The sequence below is a fragment of the Lycorma delicatula genome, chromosome 1, assembly GCF_047948215.1.
Source record: "Lycorma delicatula isolate Av1 chromosome 1, ASM4794821v1, whole genome shotgun sequence".
Lineage (NCBI taxonomy): Eukaryota > Metazoa > Arthropoda > Insecta > Hemiptera > Fulgoridae > Lycorma > Lycorma delicatula.
The window spans coordinates 39215296-39236526 of NC_134455.1; the positions used below are offsets into that span (position 1 = coordinate 39215296).

The following is a 21231-nucleotide window of genomic DNA, read 5'->3' on the forward strand; positions in this document are numbered from 1 at the left end:
ACAAGTAAAAATGGAAGAGTGAGTATCGCAAATTAAGAAATAATGATATTGATTACCTGTAAAAGAAAGTGCAATACTACTTAACCTATACATGGAATAAATGGAAAGTAAATGGATAACTTAGAAATGGAGGGTAATGGTGGTAAAGTAAGAGAAATATGGAGGGCCTAAATATAACGAAAGAGAAAATTGAAAATCCAAATACAGAAAAGGATGGGAAGTAACTGCACAAAATAAATGGGCATCAATATTAAAATGTGAAATACAAAATGCAATTGAAGCAATGAAGAATAAAAAACCGGCTGATGTACGTGAACTTCCTGTAGAAGTTTATAATGTTTAAAGGAGGAAAAAGTGAAATGTGTTTTAAGTAGTTGGAATGTGTTTTCAGAATCACTGTGTGTACAAAAGAATTCTGAAAACATTGAGAAAACTGTTACACAAATTCCAAAGAAATATGATACAAGAAAATTCACAGAACCCATAACAACATATATAATAGCCAATGTTGCTGAAACATTGTCAAAAATCATAAACCAAGTTTGGTTAGAATAATGGAAAAAAGTGCAGGGGTGGAATAGTTTGGGTACAGAAAGGGGTAGGAACCAGAAATTCCATTGGGCTAAAGGATGGTTGTAGAGAAATATTTAGGGAGAAGAAAAAGCAGAATGAAAAGACAGAGGGTTAATTAAAGAATTGTAAATGAAAAAAACAGCAGTTATGAAAGTAAATAAGTATTCCACTGAACGGGTAAATCAAGGTCAAGGTGTGGTTAGAGGCAAGAATGCTGCCTCTAACCAACACTGTTCAACATCAATATTGAAGATATGATTAGGAAGGAATATTCTAGAGGAAAGCGAAGAAGCAATAAGTATAGGATGATTAACAGGAAGAGAGAAACTGAGAGGAGCTTTTTGGATATGGTATGGGGAAAGTAAGATGGACGGATAAAATGAGAAATTAAATAATGAATAGGATTATAAAAAAAAGAACACTTACGGGTGAAGTACACAGAGAAAAGGAAACTGGTTAAGACATGAGGAAGATAGAGAGTGGAATCTTGACAACTTCATTTAAAGAATCAGTAGAAGAAGCTAGAAGAAGGAGTAAGTAGATGAATTGATTACTAGAAACTACAAGGAGATTAAGGAAAAGGCTTGGAAGATAAATGGATGGAGACCGCTGTAAGAGATCTGCCGCCAGGTAGAATATCACATGATTAAAATTTTATCTGATCTAATTTGTGTTGTGCAATCACATTTTTTTTTGTTTCATCTTTCAATTGCTTTATATATATATATATTTTTTTTTTTTTTTTTAAGCAAAATGATCGGTTGTCGCCTAAGCATTTGCAAATTTTATTTAGTATAGAAATTTATAGATAATTTTGACATCATTCTGCTTGACTACTCGGCATTTGTTGGGATGTAGCCTTTTTCTGGATTATTTTTTGGTCTCAGGTGTGCTTTCGAGAGCTGTCATTTTACACGCCCTTTTTTCACTTCAACTAAAATACTGCAGCAAACCATTACTAATTCAAAAAATAAATTTTTATTAAATCGACCAGATATCATCAGGTAAATTTAATTACAACGTTACATCAAAAAGACAATTTTCAATCAAATGTTCCATATACAGCAAAATGATGATCTCGTAGAAATTTTCATTATTGTAAGTGTTTGAGGCATTAATCATGATAATAACAGAAACTAAAAAAATAGATACAAATAAAAATAATGAATAATAAATTGATTGCCTTTGATAAAAAAATAAAATAATAAAATACATATACATTTTTATTAAATTTCCTTCATTATCAACGTGAAATTTATTTGTTTAAATTATGTTTATTAGATACCTATGTGGAATTTCTTTTATTTTGTTGAAAAAACAATTTCATCATACATTACAAGTCCATATGTTAACAAATTACTGGAAAACTAGACATTTTCATTCAACCACTACCGGTGAGGGAGAGAGAGCATTTTTTGCGTGACAATACTAACGGAGCGCGCTTGTTAATTTGGATTATTATCCAAACTCATACTTCAGTCGTATATGTACTCCAGGAGTGTTTAGCACGGCTACTTATTCAGATTTGCGATTCAGCTTATTACTAAAACCATGTAATTTGGAGTGTATAGAATAGATCCAAAACTTTCCATGATATGAATTTTACTACAAAATACTCTTGTAAATGAAATTCGTAACTGCGGGATTAAGAGGAAGAGTATGTAATACAGTCAACATTGCTTTTGAAATTTATAACACCTTTTTTTTTTTGTCTTCAGACATTTGACTGGTTTGATGCAGCTCTCCAAGATTCCCTATCTAATGCTAGTCGTTTCATTTCGGTATACCCCATACATCCTACATCCCTAGCAATTTATTTTACATATTCCAAACGTGCCTGCCTACACAATTTTTCCCTTCTACCTGTCCTTCCTATATTAAAGCGACTATTCCAGGATTGCTTAGTATGTGGCCTATAAGTCTGTCTCTTCTTTTAACTATATTTTTCCAAATGCTTCTTTCTTCATCTATTTGCCGCAATACCTCTTCATTTGTCACTTTATCCAACCATCTGATTTTTAACATTCTCCTATAGCACTACATTTCAAAAGCTTCTAATCTTTTCTTCTCAGGTACTCCGATCGTCCAAGTTTCACTTCCATATAAAGCGACGCTCCAAACATGTACTTTCAAAAATACTTTCCTGACATTTAAATTAATTTTTGATGTAAACAAATTATATTTCTGACTAAAGGCTCGTTTCGCTTGTGCTATTCGGCATTTTATATCGCCCCTGCTTCGTCCATCTTTAGTAATTCTACTTCCCAAATAAAACAAAATTCTTCTACCTCCATATTCTTTTTTCAGTGCTCGATCTTCGTTATTTCTACTACATTTCATTACTTTCGTTTTGTATTTGTTTATTTTCATGCGGTAGTTCTTGCGTAGAACCTCATCCATGCCTTTCATGGTTCCTACTAAATCCTTTTTACTCTCAGCTAGAATTATTATATAATCATCATGATATTACTGCATCATTTCTAAATCGTATCGTCTTTTTCATAAATATTACGCACCAGTTTGTATAATCTATCAATCTCTTCCTCACTTGCACTGTGTAGTAATTCTACAGGTATTCCTTCTACTCCAGAAGCCTTTCTGCGATTAAAATCTTTCAATGCTCTCTTAAATTCAGATCTCAGTATTGTTTCTCCCCTTTCATCCACTTCGACTTCCTCTTCTTCGTCTATAACACCACTTTCTAATTTATTTCCTCCGTATAACTCTTCAACATATTCCACCCACCTATCGACTTTACCTTTCGTATGATATATCGGTGTAACATCTTTGTTTAACACATTATTAGATTTTGATTTATATACCCCACAATTTTCCTTAACTTTCCTGTATGCTCCGTCTATTTTACCAATGTTCATTTCTCTTTCCACTTCTGAACACTTTTCTTTAATCCACTCTTCTTTCGCTAGTTTGCACTTCCGGTTTATAGCATTTCTTAATTGTCGATAGTTCCTTTTACTTTCTTCATCAGTAGTATTCTTATATTTTCTACGTTCATCCATCAGCTGCAATATATCGTCTGAAATCAAAGGTTTTCTACCAGTTCTCTTAGTTCCGCCTAAGTTCGCTTCTGCTGATTTAAGAATTTCCTTTTTAACTTTCTCCCATTCTTCGTCTACATTTTCTACCTTATCTTTTTTGCTCAGACCTCTGCGATGTGCTCCTCAGATATCTTCTTTACCTCCTCTTCCTTAAGCTTCTCTAAATTCCACCGATTCATCTGACAGCTTTTCTTAAGGTTGTTAAACCCCAATCTACGTTTCATTATCACTAAATTATAGTCGCTATCAATGTCTGCTCCGGGGTACGTTTTGCAGACTACAAGTTCATTTCTAAATTTTTGCTCAACCATGATATAATCTATCTGATACCTTCCAATACCACCTGGCTTTTTTTTATGTGTATATTCTTCTATTATGATTTTTAAACTGGGTGTTGGCAATTACTAAATTATACTTCGTGCAATCTCTATAAGTCGGTCCCCACTTTCATTCCTTTTGCTCAGCCAGTATTCACCCACAATATTTTCTTCCTTGCCTTTTCCAATGCTTGCATTCCAATCTCCAACTATTATTAAATTTTCATCTCCTTTTATGTGTTTAATTGTTTCGTCAATTTGTTCGTATACACACTCTACCTCTTCATCGTCATGGGTGCTTGTAGGCATATAGACGTTAACAATCGTTGTCGGTTTAGGTTTCGATTTTATCGTTATTACAATGATTCTATCGCTATGCATTTTGAAATATTCTACTCCCTTCCCTATCTTCTTGTTCATTACGAAACCTACTCCTGACTGCCATTATCTGAAGCTGTGTTAATTGTTCTAAAATCACCTAATCAAAAGTCGTTTTCCTCTTCCCACCGAATCTCACTAATTCCTACTACATGTATATTTTTCCTATCTATTTCCCTCTTTAAATTTTCTATTTTACCAACCATTTTTAAACTTCTAACATTCCACGCTCCGACTCGTAAAATTTTACTTTTTAATTTTCTGGTGACCTCTTTCTTTGTAGTCCCCACCCGGAGATCCCAACGGGGGAGCAGTTTACCTCCGGAATATTTCCAAGAAAAGCTCCTCCATCGTTGGTATATGAAAATGCGGAGAGCTACATTTTTTTCGAAAAAAAAGCAGCTGTAGTTTTCCATTACTTTCATCTGCGCAGTACTTAGAGGATTAAGTGATGTGGATATGGCCGTTTAAGTCGTCCTGACCTACGCCCTTAATAACTCCTGAAAGAGCTGCTGCCCTCATTCTGTAATCATTCCATAGTCTGGCTCTCAAGAGATACCTCTCCGATATGGTTGCACCTTCGGTCCAGCTAGTCTGTATCCCTGAGCACTCAAGCCCTCTCACCAACGGCAAGGTCTCATGATTCATAGAGAGTTCATGGATAATTATAATTCTCATACAATGTAAAAGTCACATTACCATTTGTTTTATTTTAAATTCTGCTATCACTTACAGGATTTTTGTAAAAAACGAAATAACATTGACTGATTGTGATTAATATTAACATTAATTCTATAGAACATAATCTCGCTAACTGATTATGGCTAAAAACGGAAAATTTCTCATCTAAAATGAATATTTAAATAACATCATTTGTTTTCCAAATATATGTAAGAAAACAATATGAATAATTCCAACAGCTTTAGCAATAATAGAATATTGGCGAAAGGTTTCCAATGGAATAATTATTCTAAATATTTTTTTTATAAGCATAATTTGTTCATTATATATATATATGTATATTAGTTTTATGTGGTAGGTGTCATATTCATAGAGTAATAAATCTTTCAGTGAGGTTTTTAAAGATTTGTGATTTTTTCTGAGAAACTGGGATATTTGCGCACAGGATTGTACTTTATATTATTACTCGTATGTAAAACTATACGGGAAAGTAATTATTTTAATAATAGTTATAATTAATAATATCATTGCAAAGTATAAGATTAAGAATAACGAGGTTCACCAGTGAAGTTGATACATAATATACGTATATAACGATTAAATGTAGTTTAAAAATTAGATAGAAAATTTGATTGTAAAGTCGCACCTGAAGTAGAAGAAATAAAGATGCTTATTCATTTTGTAGAAGAAAAAATTAGTACAAAAAATATTTGAATCTCTGCTAGGAAATATGTTAGATTTTATTTACACAGGAACATTGAAATTCAAATTTGGATGAAATTCTTAAAAAAAAGGGGATATTGTTTTAAATCTGGGCGTTTCAAATCTCATGTTGGGTAATAAGGATATAACCGTTTAGTTTTTGTAGTTCGCAGTAAAGGTTGATAATCATGTTGAATTTTTTGCGTTACCATTTAACCTGGTTCAAAAATAAAGATTATAGGGAGATAAACTACACAGAAAAACATAACGTGTTATAAGAATCTGATGTTTTAGGATTTCCAGAGCTTAACGATTTATAGATTGATAGATCAACACAAGAAAGAAGAAGAAGTTTCATTCTGCATCAACGAATCAGCTACATAATTTCTGACAAAAAACAAAATATAGTACTGAAAATTGATATGATGTAAACCTAATGTCTTAATTATAACAAAAAAAAAATTATTAATGTAATTATAACAAATTCTCCAAACTTAACGCATAACAGAATTATGATATTGGAGGGATAGCGCTACGTGGATGCAGTTTAGATGGTGATTGTAACAAAGCAGCGAGCTGTGTGATCATTTAATTAATATAGAATGAATTGTACCCCACTCATAATTTTCAGTGAAATTAGGGATGTGGGTAGAGAGCTTTATTAGTGACACAAAGAGGGAGTTTGCGGAGCAACTAGCCATTTGTGAGATTTACGATGTAAAGGCCAGGAGTGACAAACACAGGTTGATAAATAGCGAACAGGTGTGACGTTCATGCGTTGAATACCATGGAAGTTGGAGTGACGTGGTAGAATAAACACCAAAAATGTAAATTTACCACTACTTTTCATCACCGTCACATGACTTCAAAACATATGAGATGATTATATATCAAATCTCTCTTGACCAATCTTGACCATGATAGGTTAGTTTTGGTCAGTCTACTGCCACGGCTGTATATTAGAGGGGAGTATCTTTACAGCTATTTATTAACATTACTTGATCTTGTTTTCAAGCCAAGCTAAATTAGATATTTATTTCGTGTATTCTATACTAATTCACTAGAAAATACCTCTGAATAATAATTTGTCTTTTTTTTTTAATTTACCACAGAATTATTAATAATAATTTATTATCTATTAATATTTATTAAAATCCTGTATCATTTAACTGAAATTTCAGCATGAATAACATTAAAGTTCTATAATCTATATAATATAATTTTTACTAACATAATTTCAGTTTACGATTCTATTTTCAACTTCTTTTTATCTTTGTGGTGTGAAATACAGGAACATAATATAAATTATTATTTTTATTTTTATTCTTATTATTTTACTTTAAGCATTGTCCCTTCCAATGGGGTTTCAAATCGTTTTTCCAAAATAATAAATACCTGGTAAAATGCAATGTATCCCTTTATCTTTCACACAAGCGAATGTACACGTTGTCAAATTATTTAGTATATATATATATATATATATATATGTTGTAAGAAGATTTCAAAATGCCAAAACCCATCCATTTTTAATGAATTGTCATCAAATATTGTAGAAATAGCTAAAAAGAAAATTATTAATTACCAGAAATTTCTTAATTGTTATTTTCCTTATATTATAAAATATATTATGTACTTTAATTATTTTTTGTATTTTTTATATTATAGTTTTTATTGACAATTTTATTATAAAAATGTATTAAGTTCTATGTATTAATTATTTTAATACATTTTATATTTAAAAATGGAATTTGTGTTCTATAAGTACAGGATAATTTAGATCCATAAATTTATTAAAAAATGCCTGTATTTATATTTATTCTAATTTTTTAGTGAAATCTATTTATTCTTTCATAATAATCTGTATTTACTTTAATTGTTTTTATCGGCTTGTATGTTCTTACCTTAATTAAGTAACTGATAACATTTTAAATATTAAGTAAGGTTATAAGTATAATTTTTATTTTTATTTTTCGTGATTTACAGTATGACTAGCATTTATACAAATAATATTAATCCGGGAACCTGGTGATACGAATTATTTCTTTGCGAGATACAATTTTGCACAATTATCAAATCGAATAAATAAAAAAAAATAAATTATAATTTTTATTTTTCTCTTCTCTAGAGTGATTGCAATCTAATTCTGCACGCCGGGCTACAAGTCAGTACAAATACTATTATGATTGTTTATTGAAGAAAGATCTGACAATTTTGGATGATTGAGTATGACTGATTTCTGGCAGTTTTTCTATATGAGTGTATTAGTTGCTAATTCTATTAGATCTGATGTGAATATGTAGGGTTAAGGCTCGTAACTGATTAAATGAGGATTATGATGACTTTTCTTGTTTCCAGAGCCTTTCTATTTCTGTTGCTAAAACGTTGAATTTGGATACTTTTTCAGTGTATTTTCAGTCAATTGGTGGGGATTGTTTTATCCATATGAATTTTTATATACCAGTATATTTTGTATTAACTATTTTCGAGTATGAATGTCGGAACTTATTTGTAGTAGGGATCTGTATTTTTGATGACTTTGTAAGTGGTGGCTATAGCTTGATATACTACTTTATCTCCTGTGATATATCTGGCTGTGTATTCGATTCCGGTTAGAGCTCTGCATCCATCTGTGATCTGTTCCATTGTTTCCTTTTGTTGATGGCATTTCCTGCATGTGTAATTTGACGGATGGTAATTACGTACTTTTTGTAATTTCGCGTTTCTATTACTTGGTCTTGGATGGCAATTAGGAAACACTCCGTTTCTCAGGGAAGAGCGGACCTTATTGTAACTAGCTGTTTTTTTTTTTGTTGGTATAGTCCTGTGAAAGTGGTATCTTTGTTTTTCGTGGAGTATTCTTTTGTGACCACGAATTCATCTTTTTTTTTTGGCTGGATATAGAGTAGGCGGTTGTGGTAGTGTGTGGTTGGTGTTGGTTTTGATATATTTAAGCTGGTACCCAAGCCGTTGTATTTATCTGAATCGTTCATAGTATTTTTACAAGTACGTACAGAAAGGGTGGGTAAGCCAGCACATACCCTCGGAGTACACTGGTAAGGCTACATTTAAGCAGTGGGTCTTCCGGTGCTCGAGTTCCACAGTAAATATACACATTGACTCCCGTATCATACATTCTATCAACCTGGGTGTCACCCCTTAGGATTGGGGGCATCTATTAGTCGCCTTTTACGACGGGCAGGATGAATCGTAACAAAAAATACATGAAATACAATCAATAGATAGTTAATAAATGTTTCATTCTCTAAATTAAAATACGATTGTTATTTGATAGTTAAATTGTTGTTTATCTAATTAAATCTGTTATTAGACAGTTCCTACCAAAACTTAGAAAATGCATTTCCTAATGTCATAATATTTTGCTAAAATGAATAAAGTAACGCAAGTAAAGAATATGGTCTCTAGATCCAGTGTATAATCTTTATTCTCAGCTAAATAGTTGGGTAGATTATAGCTAAAGATTAAGCTAAACTGTAGATTATATATAACTTTTACCTTTATCGGACTTTATAGTGATCCTTCCTATATTATCAGTACTTTATCTTTCATAATATCTTCCAGCGTCAGTTTAGCTTTAATATTCACAATTTTTTGGGTTAAGATTATATTCTCGTTAACTCTTCATTAATTATTCGTTTTTGTTTTTTTTTATACTTTTTCTGTCTACTTCTCTTCTATACTGTCTGTAAAGCGCCTACAATTTTCTTATAGTATTTTCTACAAGTTTATATTTTACATTTATGCAGAGTACATTCCAAACATATTACCAGAAGACGCTCTATTGCCCTAACTTCATCTTCCCTCATAATAACTCTTTCTATAGTGATTTATCGGTTTGAAAACTTCTTAAGTATTTATTTTGCTATTCTTACTCAATATTTTTTTCTTCGTTGATCTTTATCCTCATTACTTTTACATTCCTAACGTTTATTTTTACTTCATATTTCATCAGAACTTATTTTGATGTTTAAATCATTAAGAAACTCTATTTAATCTGCTATGCTTCAACTTTTAAAAAATCATGTCATCTGGGAACCTTACACAATTCTCATTCATCCTCACCTGATTTTTTATCATATTTAGACTACGTTTTTCACATGTTCAACAAAAAATAATAATAAAAAATTAAATAATAAATAATGACGGTGATAGCAGCATCCTTAACTAACACCTCTTCCTACTTTAAACCACTCAGATTTTCTACCGTTTTTTCTGATTAAAGTATAATTATTTATTTAACCTTCTATCTTTGAAATTTCCTTTTTGACTTTTCACTAGTTCATCCAATTTGACACGGTTCTTTTTTTTGTGTATATAAAACCCACTAAATTTTTTTTGTTCCTCTGTCTAATAGTTCTTTATGCCATTCACATTCTTTCTGAATCATTCTTTTTTTACAAAGTTTTTTCTTATTTATGTACATTTAAACTTCATTTCCACTTTTGTATTCTACATTACTTGACTTGAATATTTGTATAACGCCTCTTCTCTAAGCCATTTTTTTTTTGTCGTTTAGTTAATTATGTACAGTTTACCGTTCTTTTACATTATTTTTTTCTACTATTACGTGCAAAAGTACGATGTAAATTTCAGATAATAATTGTGTAAATTGGGCTTATATTCAACAAATAACTTTAGCATGTCGTGTCATTTGTTTATTTATGTTATTAGTCGTTGATAACGCCTTGTGTTGCCTTGGTAGAATAAGCTTTTGTCACCGTCGTATTAGTATATTATTTTCTGACATATGTTCATGATGATTTTGTGTGTTTGTCCTACTTGTTGTAAAGAGCTAGAATGCTAGAAATAGGAGAGCACACAGAAATGAGATCATAAGGTTGTAAATAATATCTTCTTTTTTTTTAATGAAAAATAATTATTTATTGTAGTAACTTTTTTACGTTTGTGATTTCACAGATCCAATCTTGACGGATCTTTTTCATCTTCTAGTTTGTTTCTAAGAAAGGAAAATTTTTCTGTAACTGCGATGCTAGTGGACAAGTTTATTATATTGTTAATGCTGAGTTTATTGACGCATTGATTATTTTTATTTTGTTCCTGATTTTTGCGCAGAATATTTATGTATGTGTTAATATTTATGTTTTTACGATAATCATTTCCATGTATCCGGCAAATTTAAGCGGAGAAACATTTTGATAACTTCGACAGGAATTTTAGGTTTGTCTACGTTTTCATAGATTTGAATAATCCGTTCTTCAGTTTGAACTCTTTCAAATTTTTTATTGAATCGAATCAGATATGGTAATATAATCGTTATTTGTTGCTTAGAATTTTATGGTTGCATTTTATGTAGGTTCAGTAACCATCTTACTTCATTTTTTATTACAGAGTGTTTTCTATATAAACGTAGTTTAGAATTTACATTTATTGTAGCCATCATCCTCCACACATATCAAATTAATTTTTTAATGCTGAATTAATATATAAGATTTTCCATAACTATTCTTTGAACAGATGTATCACCAATATTATCAGGAAATTGAGATAATTATGAAAAAAGGTAATGCTTGGTCTTATGATTTTGATTTTAATTTACGACCAATCAATATCACTAATGAGTGTAAATAAAAAATCGGTAGCTTACGTGGGACATTGGAAATAGTAGGTTTACACACTAATAATATTATAAATTTACTCTGATCACAAAGGAAAGTATTAAAATTTATGAGATCCATTAAAATATAATTTCAAGAACGGATCATACAGAAATTATTTCATTTAAGAACAAATTTATAGGTTAATTTATTCATTATTTACCACAGAGTGAAAGATTGATTGAGGGAGGGGACTTTTTATCAATTTGCAAAATTTTTTTAATCAGATGAGTTGAATCAGTTTTTCTTCTGTTTACATAATTCTGCATCTATGACTGCTTTGATCTTGAATATGTATGCAGACACAATAAATATACTTCAATTTATTATTTAAATCAATTTTTGAAAAAAAAAAAAACGTTTTAATTGGTTAGAATACCATAAATTATTCTTTATAGCAGATAAACGAATAATGATCCTTTGAAACCCCATATTTATTTAGTGAAAAATCAGGAAAACTGAATTCACAACATATTGGAGAATTTATTATTATTTACCTAATTGATCGCCCTGTAATACCCATAACTTCAATAAGACCTTTTCCAGCGGTTAGTAAAATAATCCTTCGCTAATTCTTTTTTTCAAATAAAAATTTTTAACTCTATACTTAATTGAATCAACGACGAAAGCGATTTTCCTTTAGAACACAGATATTGTCATTTCTTTTTATCATATTAGTAAAGTTCTTGTGTAGAACGGGTTTTGGAGTTCAACAGATACAAAAATATTTATTTTTATTTTTTCAGCACGTAGCGAATGATTAAAACGTTCTTAGTAAAACATTAACAAAGTAATAAATTCAGGATAAATTTTATTACTTTCCAAATTTATTTGTAAATTGCGTACACCATTTGAGTCATGTAAATAAAACTATAGAAAATAATATGTTTTTTACTGTAACTATCATGAAATGGGAAGCGTTCGCTCCAACGTAAATTCAGTCGAAGCTCATTTAGACCTTAGTTTTGCGTGAACACACATTAAATATTTTATAACAGTGATTTATTTTTCAAATTATTTATTTGAAAATTCTAAAAATAAATTAACGTTCTTTTTGTAGTTTTTTAAATGGTTTAGTAATACATTTTAACGTATGTAATGTAAATTTGTCTAAATCTGTAACTTGTCAATACCAAAACATGCAGTTTATGTTATCAAACGATAATTTTACGTATAGAGTAAAATTATATGATAGCCTTGCGTTAATCATCAACATTAATATTTCGTCAACCAAAGATATTATTTGCATATTATTTTGTAAATATTTTTCCTTAGCAATCAAAATGAATTAATTATTAAATGAATAATAAGAAGCATTATTTTTATTTAAAGTAGTAAATTTTTTTCCTCATACTAACTAGGATTATAATACTTATTAGGATAATAATAACTATTTTGATATTTCTTATGAGATTATACATAGTTTATTGATTATGAAAACTAAATTTCAACTTTAATAATTGTGAAACACCAACTTGAATAAAATATTCTAGTTATCCTATGGTTTCAGTCATAGTAAGACTAGTGGTCTTACTACTTTTAAAATTCTCTTAGATCAAAACTGCGAGCTGGACATTTACAACTTCAGTCGTTGTTCAGTCCATGAAGTAAGATCTAATGAACTCTATTAGCATCAGTACTTATCTTTTCAATATTTCCAATGGTAATTGCAATTGGGGACAAGACTACAGTGGATACTTTACAGCTAGAATGTTTTTGAATTACAGAAATAGATGATTTTAATCAAACGACAAGGGATCAAAGATATTCTGTCATGCTGAGATATTTCTCAACTTAAGAATAAAACTAATTAAGTACAATTTTATAGACCAATATATTTGACACTTTTGGGAGTGCAAACTGATAAAGCGTATTAGGATACAGGGGCCAGTGAATGTTCATTTACACGAAAAGTTAAGCAGCACTTTGACCTCAGATTTCTTATCGCTTAAAATCTGAATTGAGAGTTGTACTAGAATTTGATTACTCTGTCCACAAAATTCAAAGGAGTACTCGCTAGTATTCAAAGGAACCTTTTCTTTATGTTGTCCACAACAAAAGTGGATTTCTTTAAATGCCAAAATATACAGTTATTGAAATTAGTAAGAGATTTCGTACACTCGAAAAGAAACTCTTTTTCATTTACATGATCTTACGATACTTATCCTTTTTATGGCATAAATTATACAATCGCTAAAAATACGATTTGTACGTGAGACTTCAAGGAACGCACAACATATTCTGTAAGTTTTCTCGAAAAAATTTCGGGAAGACATTAACTTAAATACCTAATAGGCCAGCTTGAATTCCTGTTACCCAGCTTCATGGAAGCAGATTGAAGAAGGCAATTCATTTATTAATAAACTGTAAAATTTTTCAGAAGAAGCAAACAAGTGTGAATGGTAAAAAATAATTCAGAGAAAACAAAAATTTTAGGATTAGTTTCTCAAGAAGTTTTAATTTTTTGGAAGGTTCTGACAATTATTAAGAGGTAGAAAGTTATAAAGACGATGTTACGGTTTTGTTTAGTAGGACAAGCGTACCAACAAATATGTTTCTTGCTTGGCTAAATGCTTTAATAATCTCTTCCCTTTAAATAATTAAATGTATCACTTAAACATAGAACGTATTGTGATTAACTTTTTCCTTCCACCTAAGATCGGCTGCTTTTATTTACAAAAACTCCAAACACAGATTTTAATTAATTACAGTTCCTGGTGCTTGGTGAGATAAATATTTATAAGATACTTTAAATTGATCTCACTAGTTGAATCTGAGTGTTGATCTCAATAGTAATGTAAGTAGACGTCCTTATTGTGAAAATTTCCATCGTAATCTTTGAATTTTTAGCGTTTTATATCATATTTCCTCAGCCGCTAATGGCATTTCAAATTATAACTTACTAAAAAATTATTTATGGCAACATAGACACTAAACTTCTAAAATTGAATATTTTCAATTTCTTTTAAAACATAAGATTCATATCACATAGAAACAGGAATTCCCTTAAACTCAAACCAAGTTCTTTTATTTTTTAATATTGGGTTCTAGGATATATTCTGAAGTACAACCCCATTCCGATGTTTCATTTATTAATTTGATTGTTTCAAAAATGTTTATCAACTTTTTATTTTTAAGAGAGTTTGTAATCTTTTAAACGTACATGTAAGTGTCACTTACTGAACTCCACCCTTTGCAGTTTTGTTGTATTTCTTACGCCTTTACAATGATTTTGTTTTCTATATTGAACATAATTCCTTAGAAACAAAGAAAAACTCTGATGTGTTACACGTACTGATGTGTGATGAAGTACATAAAGTTTTATTTCACTTCTGATATTTTCATTTTTTTTTTTTTTTTTATTGAATAACTATTTATTGTGAATTTTTTACAATCACGTGTTTATAATTATTATATAAAATCAATATATTTAAATTAAAAAGTTAAAAAAAATGAAATGAACTCTAATTCGAAATGATGGGCCTTCCCTTGTAATATCCAAACATTTCATTACTTAAAATTTTATTTGGATCTAACTCTGGAAAAAATGGAAATAAGTACCACTATGATATACCGTTGAAAAGCTCTGAGTGAGGGTTATGAAAAAGCCAAAAATCCAAATTGTTTTGGAGTTTGGGCTCGATTGCAATCAAAATGGAAGGTGCGCAACTAGACGTTACAACAGTCCTAAATCCAAAATTTCAACATTCTACGGCTAAAAGTTTTTGAGTTCTCAAGAACTTTTAATTTTTTGGGAAGTTCTGACATTTATTAAGAGGTTGGAAGCTATACAGACGATGTTATGGTTTTGGTTAGCAGGATAAGCGTGCCCAAAAATATATTTCTTGATTGGCTAAACGTTTAAATAACCTAAAATTCTCCATAAAATTTTCTAAGATCAAAACTAGGAGCTGGTTATTTCCAACTTCAGTCGTCTGAATGATAAGTTCTATGAAGTAAGATCTAATGAACTCTACTAGTTTCAGTATTTATCTTTTCAATATTTCCAGTGGTAATTTCAATTGCGAACAGGAGTAAAGTCTATATTTTACACCTGGAATATTTTTTAATTATAAAGATGGTTTCAATCATATATAATTTCAATACGTATCTACTTACATACGTCACGGTGAAACTAGTCATAATAGGTTCATGGATGGTCAAAATGGATATTTCCGTTGAAATCTGAAAACCAAATATTTTCCTGATCACAATACTTGCTTTACTTTGTACAAGAAAGTAAAAAGACGCAGTCATATCCTTTTTATACGACTCTAATACTGGAAACGTTTTATCCACTTCATTTTTTTCCAAAAGAACCAATCACGATCTTTAAGAATTTTCATAATTACAACTTTTTGACAGAATTTTGGGAATTTCTTGACTTAATCTTTTCTATTAGTTTTATACTTTAATATCTGTTTTCAACGAATAAACCATCATGTTAAAACTGATCGAATCATAATAATTGAATATTTAAAAAAAATTATAATAAAATGTTTTTAATTAACTTTGGCTTCTACGTAAGTTTTATTTAATATAATACTCTATTCTGTGAGAAAATAACTGGCTGTGCATGGTGCGTGTTATACTTAATGATTAAAATTGTACGGTCAAGTATATTATGCGGTAATCCTGCTTGTAACGAATATATTCTGCTCTCCTAAATGCACATTGAATTAAGGAAAATAAACAGTGATAAGTAAGTATATACAATATCTGTAATGTTAAATACACATATTTCAAATTTACAGATTTCTGGTTTCACAATAGACGTATATAGTAATTAATTATTAAAACATTTCTTGTGTTTTAATATTTTTTTTTTGTTTTTTTGTTAAAATTTTATGTAATATTATAATTCATTTGGGGTTTCGTTTCAAAAAAATATAGTTTTTTTATTATTATTTCGTTAGTATGATTCTTATTCTAAAAAAAAATATCAAATTATTTTTTTACTACTTTACTAAAAAAATATAACAATCAAGGGTTTTACACCAATTATGTTATCGCAGAAGACCATAATGCAAGTTATGTTTACCCAGACAAATGAAAAAACAGTATTTTCTGGTCAAACGGTTAAGAAAGAGCAATTGTTTCGCAATTATAATAAAATTAAAACAAAGATTTTTGATATAAATTAGAAAAGTAATTCTATTAAAACTTTCACAAAACTGTAATAAAAAAAAAAAAAGAATATAAATAATAAAAAAACCTGTATTTGTAGTATAAATTTGCTACAAATAAAAACTAAATACAAAAAAATTAAAAAATTAAAATACAAATACAAATTTACTAAATATGTATTTAGAATACAACACTCTTGCTTTCCTTCATACCAGTCTTCAATGCTTTAAATTATAAAACAGAAAATTTAACAGGAATTTCTAATTATAAAAGTTTATCAGTTACGATATTAAATGATTTTTGTGAGATTTCTACTGAAGCTGTACCAGATAATTTTATTTTGATTGCTAAAGTAACTCTGTACACAGCTATTCAATACTGAAGTGTTATCCGTTAATTTTCTACGTGAAATTGACAGTCGTACCAATTGACACGTAGTTGGAAGGTCTACTACAGATTATATACCTTGTAGTATTGGGTAGCAATGCATCTTGGCATTTCCTTGTAAAATGATTACTTTTTGTGATGTTCATAAAAATTACGTATAAATTGATTATTGTCTTGTTTGGATGATGTAAACTAATTTTAATAAATACTTTTTTCCGCTGTATCTATTATATTAATCCAAGAATATTTTCTTAGTGTCCAATTTACGTTTTTATATGTTAATCTCTTAATCCTTCCATAGGTTAACAGTTTAATACCATAAATAATAAAAGGATTTCTTTCAGCTGCTTAATAGATATAATTTCGCAATTTATATTCACATTTGTTTATTTAAATTTTATTTATGATATTTCTTTATTAAAAATTAAACAAAAATGTGTTTGATTGTGTTGATTCTTTTTTTTTATAAACATTTTCCATCTTCATCTAAACATACAGAGTGATTCAAAGAAACGGGAAATTTTAAAAATGAAATAACGTTAATGAAAATTTTTTTTAGAAAATGAATTTTATTTCATGTAATTGTACAAATGTTGCCATTTTAGGATACATAGATTTTAGTTTATTTTTTAAAGATGACATCTTGCAGGTGACCTCCTCTTCTACGTAAACACTCACGAAGTCTCTTCGTTAAATTGTTCATGGTTTGACGTAACATCTCAACTGGAATTCCCGCAATTGCTTCTCGGATCTTTGCCTTCAGTTCTTCCGTTGTAACAGGTGTACTGTGGAACACTTTGCTTTTAAGGTGACCCCGCAAAAAGTAATCGCAAGCTGAGAGACCAGCCGATCTGGGAGGCCATCTAATGTCACCATTTCGTGAAATGACACGTTGTCCAAACAGTCGGCGTACAGCTGCTATGTGACATTGCTCCGTCTTGTTGAAACCAGGCTGTGTTAAGAATCGGTGAATATCTCTTTTGTTGTTTCACAACAAAGGTTTCAAGCATGGCTACGTAACGAGCCGATGTCACTGTAATCGCGAGACCGTTGTCATCCTCAAAGAAATAAGGACCTATAACACCGTAAGATGACATAGCACACCACACGGTCAGTTTTTGTGTACGGTTTCTGGCTGTGCAACGGACGCTGATGTAGCTGCGTAGGATTTTCTTTTGCCCGGTATCTGAAATTTTGCTTGTTAACAATCCACTGAGGTGGAAATGCGCTTCGTCTGACATACAGTTCGTGAACAAACTCTTTGTTATCCATTATCTTCTGAAGCATTACATTACAGAATTGTGCTCGCACAACCGCATCGTTCGGTTTCAGTTTCTGGACGATCTGCAACTTGTACGGATGGAATTGCAAGTCCTTCGCTAACATTCTTCGAACACTTGAACTATGCGATTGTAAAGATGCTGAGAGACGACGGATTGACCGATGTGGACTTCGTGTGACAGCATCTCGTAAAGCTTGAACATTCTGTGGTGTACGGACGGTTCGCTCACGGCCTGGAGTCTTCTTTTTCATTGCCGAACCAGTTTCCTCAAAATTAGATATCCATGTTTTAATTGCATGTGCTGATGGAACACGGTCGTGCCGTCCCAGATTAAGATGACGGCGAAATTCTCTACGTGCTCCTTCCACATTGTCATTGTTTTTGTAAAACGCTTTGATAGCAAATGCACGTTGCGCAGCACTCCAAGGATCCATGACAACTAAATGGAGATTAGGTTAGAGAGGCTGGCGCCATTTATCAAGTGGTACCAATCGCCCACGGCTACCAACACAACTTTCAAAATTTCCCTTTTCTTTGAATCACCCTGCATAATGACATTTACTTATTCCAGTTACGAAATGAAATTAAATTGTTGGTGCAACCTCCTCCAATGTATGCGTAAATCGTTAACATGGTTGTAAGTTGTTTATATTGTTAGTGAAATTATTTTTATTAATAGAAAACAACTATTTATTTTCATAACATAAATTTTATTAAATTTACTTAAGGTAAAGGTGAAATTATAGTATCAAAGTATTTTTTCGGTATTATTTTTCTAGAACAGTGTAAAAATACCTACGTTTTCTCATCAAATTTCCACGATAATTTTTAGTATTCTATTTGCACATGGTTTATATGATTTATGTGATTTAATTATATATAATTATTTTATTTATTTTTAATGACAAAAAACTCTCTCTCTCTCACTATCTCTCTCTCTCTCTCTCTCTCTCTCTCTCTCTCTGTATGTGCGTGCGTGTGTGTGTGTGTGTGTGTGTGTGTATATATATATGATTAGTTCTCTCTTATGCTTTAAAACTTTGTTAACCCAGGTGCTTTTAATTTTTTTGATTGTAGGCAAAATTAAAAATTCTTTTAGTCAATATTTTTTCTTTCATTCTGAAAAGATGTGCAGAAAACATCGGTCTTCTTTACTTATAATATCAATTACGATACATCTGTCATTAAATCTATAGATCTCTTCATTTTCTCTATTCTCTTCAATTATAACCGACTCTAATATTTTTCTTAATGTTTTTCTCTCTCTTCTCTAGCTCTTGAATCTCATCTAACTTATACATAAACACTCAGTGACTTACAAATATTCAGGTCTAATAACTCTCTTATAATCCCTAATTTCTGTTTTTATTAAAAATGATTTTTTTCTATACGAATGCTACGTTAAGTTTTAGAGAAGATACATTTTAATAACTATAGATTTGTTGGTCTTTTATCTAATATTTTTTATTATTATATCAACAAAAAACGTTTTGTGTAAAGGATCATAATGGTGTATTACACCTGTTTGTAGTAATTGCCAAATTGCCGTGTAATTTAAGGGAATTGAGGAGTAAAACAAAATTTATAAATTAAAAGAAGAGTATAAGATTTACAAATAATCTGGACTCTAAAAATTTATCCTAAGAATCTTGTGAGGATTACACGTGCTGTCATTACAATCATTATTTTTTCGCATTCATTGTGTGCTTTAAAAATTGTTTCAAAACTTTGATCCAATTCTTTTTTTTGCAATTATAACAAGGGTCGTAAAAAATTATTGATCCAAGACATGAAATATATTCATTTAAAATTCACTATATTACTCCACTAATTGTATTAAGTAAATTGTCTGAGTCAATTAAACGTTGTAAATATTAACTAATTTTTCTCATGGCATGCAAAATTATCTCATTTTAAATTATAACTATTCCTTGAATGAGGTTTATTCTAACAATATAAGATTAGAATATAAATAAAATTCAGAGCTTTCCTTTTCTAAACTCTTATTTGTTGTGTGCTATATCCCAATTGTATGTTTGGTTTTAGATTGTTTAATATTTTTTCTTCAACGATTTTGTAATACATTTATTTTAAACGTACTATTGAAAGTGAAATTCAATATCATTTACAATTCTGTGACGTGCTTTCAGTTACATAATTATAATTAAAATATTTATTTTTATGGTGTAATATTGTTCCAGTTTAAATTCAGTAATTAATTATGTTGTATCATAAATATTATATTTTTATAGAAACATATCACTGAATTTCAAAAAAAAAATTATGACAGCAAATTCTACTCCAGTATCACTAATGTAAAATCATTCACTTAATCTGTATAATATTTTGATAACATTTGAAATTATATATTTAGTTTATTATATTTAATTATAATTAAGTTTAATTTTAAAAAAAATATTTTCCTTAAAAGAAACTCTTTTAAAATAACAGTTATTCACTTTCTTGTCTTTAAAATGAAATGATTTTAATTTCACAGCATTTACTTCTTTCTCCTCATTTAGAAAATTTTTGTTTTATAATATCTACAACAGAATTCAACAAATGTATGAAATGTTTACGCTCACTAAACGAAAAGTGGCAGCAGTTTTATAAAACATCGATTAAAATGCAGCAATTTATCGAATAACGCGTAAACATTACTCATGCGATATTGTTAAAAGTATATTAAACGAGTAAAATAATAGTTTCCGTGTATATTACTTATACTAAAATATTTTACTGTTTATTATTTACTATTTATATTAAAATTATTTTTTCCCTTCAGGTAAATTTTATCTTGCTTTTAATCTTCATTTTTAAGATTGGTAATTGATTGTGACATTTTTATCATAATCAAGTTATAATTAGATTATATTGATAGGTTATCCAAAAAGCAATGAGATATATTGCACGTTTTAATTCATCAATATTAAAGGCTGAGGAATTCAGTAAAATGGTTGGATGTTAGAAAGGCATCTTCTGAGTAGCGAAACACCCAGCTAAAACACTCATCCCAAGAAAAGTTATGTTAGACGAAACGCATACCGATGGTGCAAGTTGGATATTTAGGGCATTTTTTTCAACATGGAAAT

General features: G+C 29.8%; 1 long non-coding RNA gene across 1 annotated transcript in view; it reads right to left on the bottom strand.

Moving 5' to 3' along the window:
- Positions 1–7111: 7111 nt before the first annotated feature.
- The window catches only part of LOC142318087 (uncharacterized), a 30683-nt gene continuing 16563 nt past the window's right edge, over positions 7112–21231 (bottom strand). The window contains exon 3 of the long non-coding RNA XR_012754821.1: positions 7112–7269. This is a non-coding gene — a long non-coding RNA (uncharacterized LOC142318087). The remainder of the gene's footprint in view (positions 7270–21231) is intronic.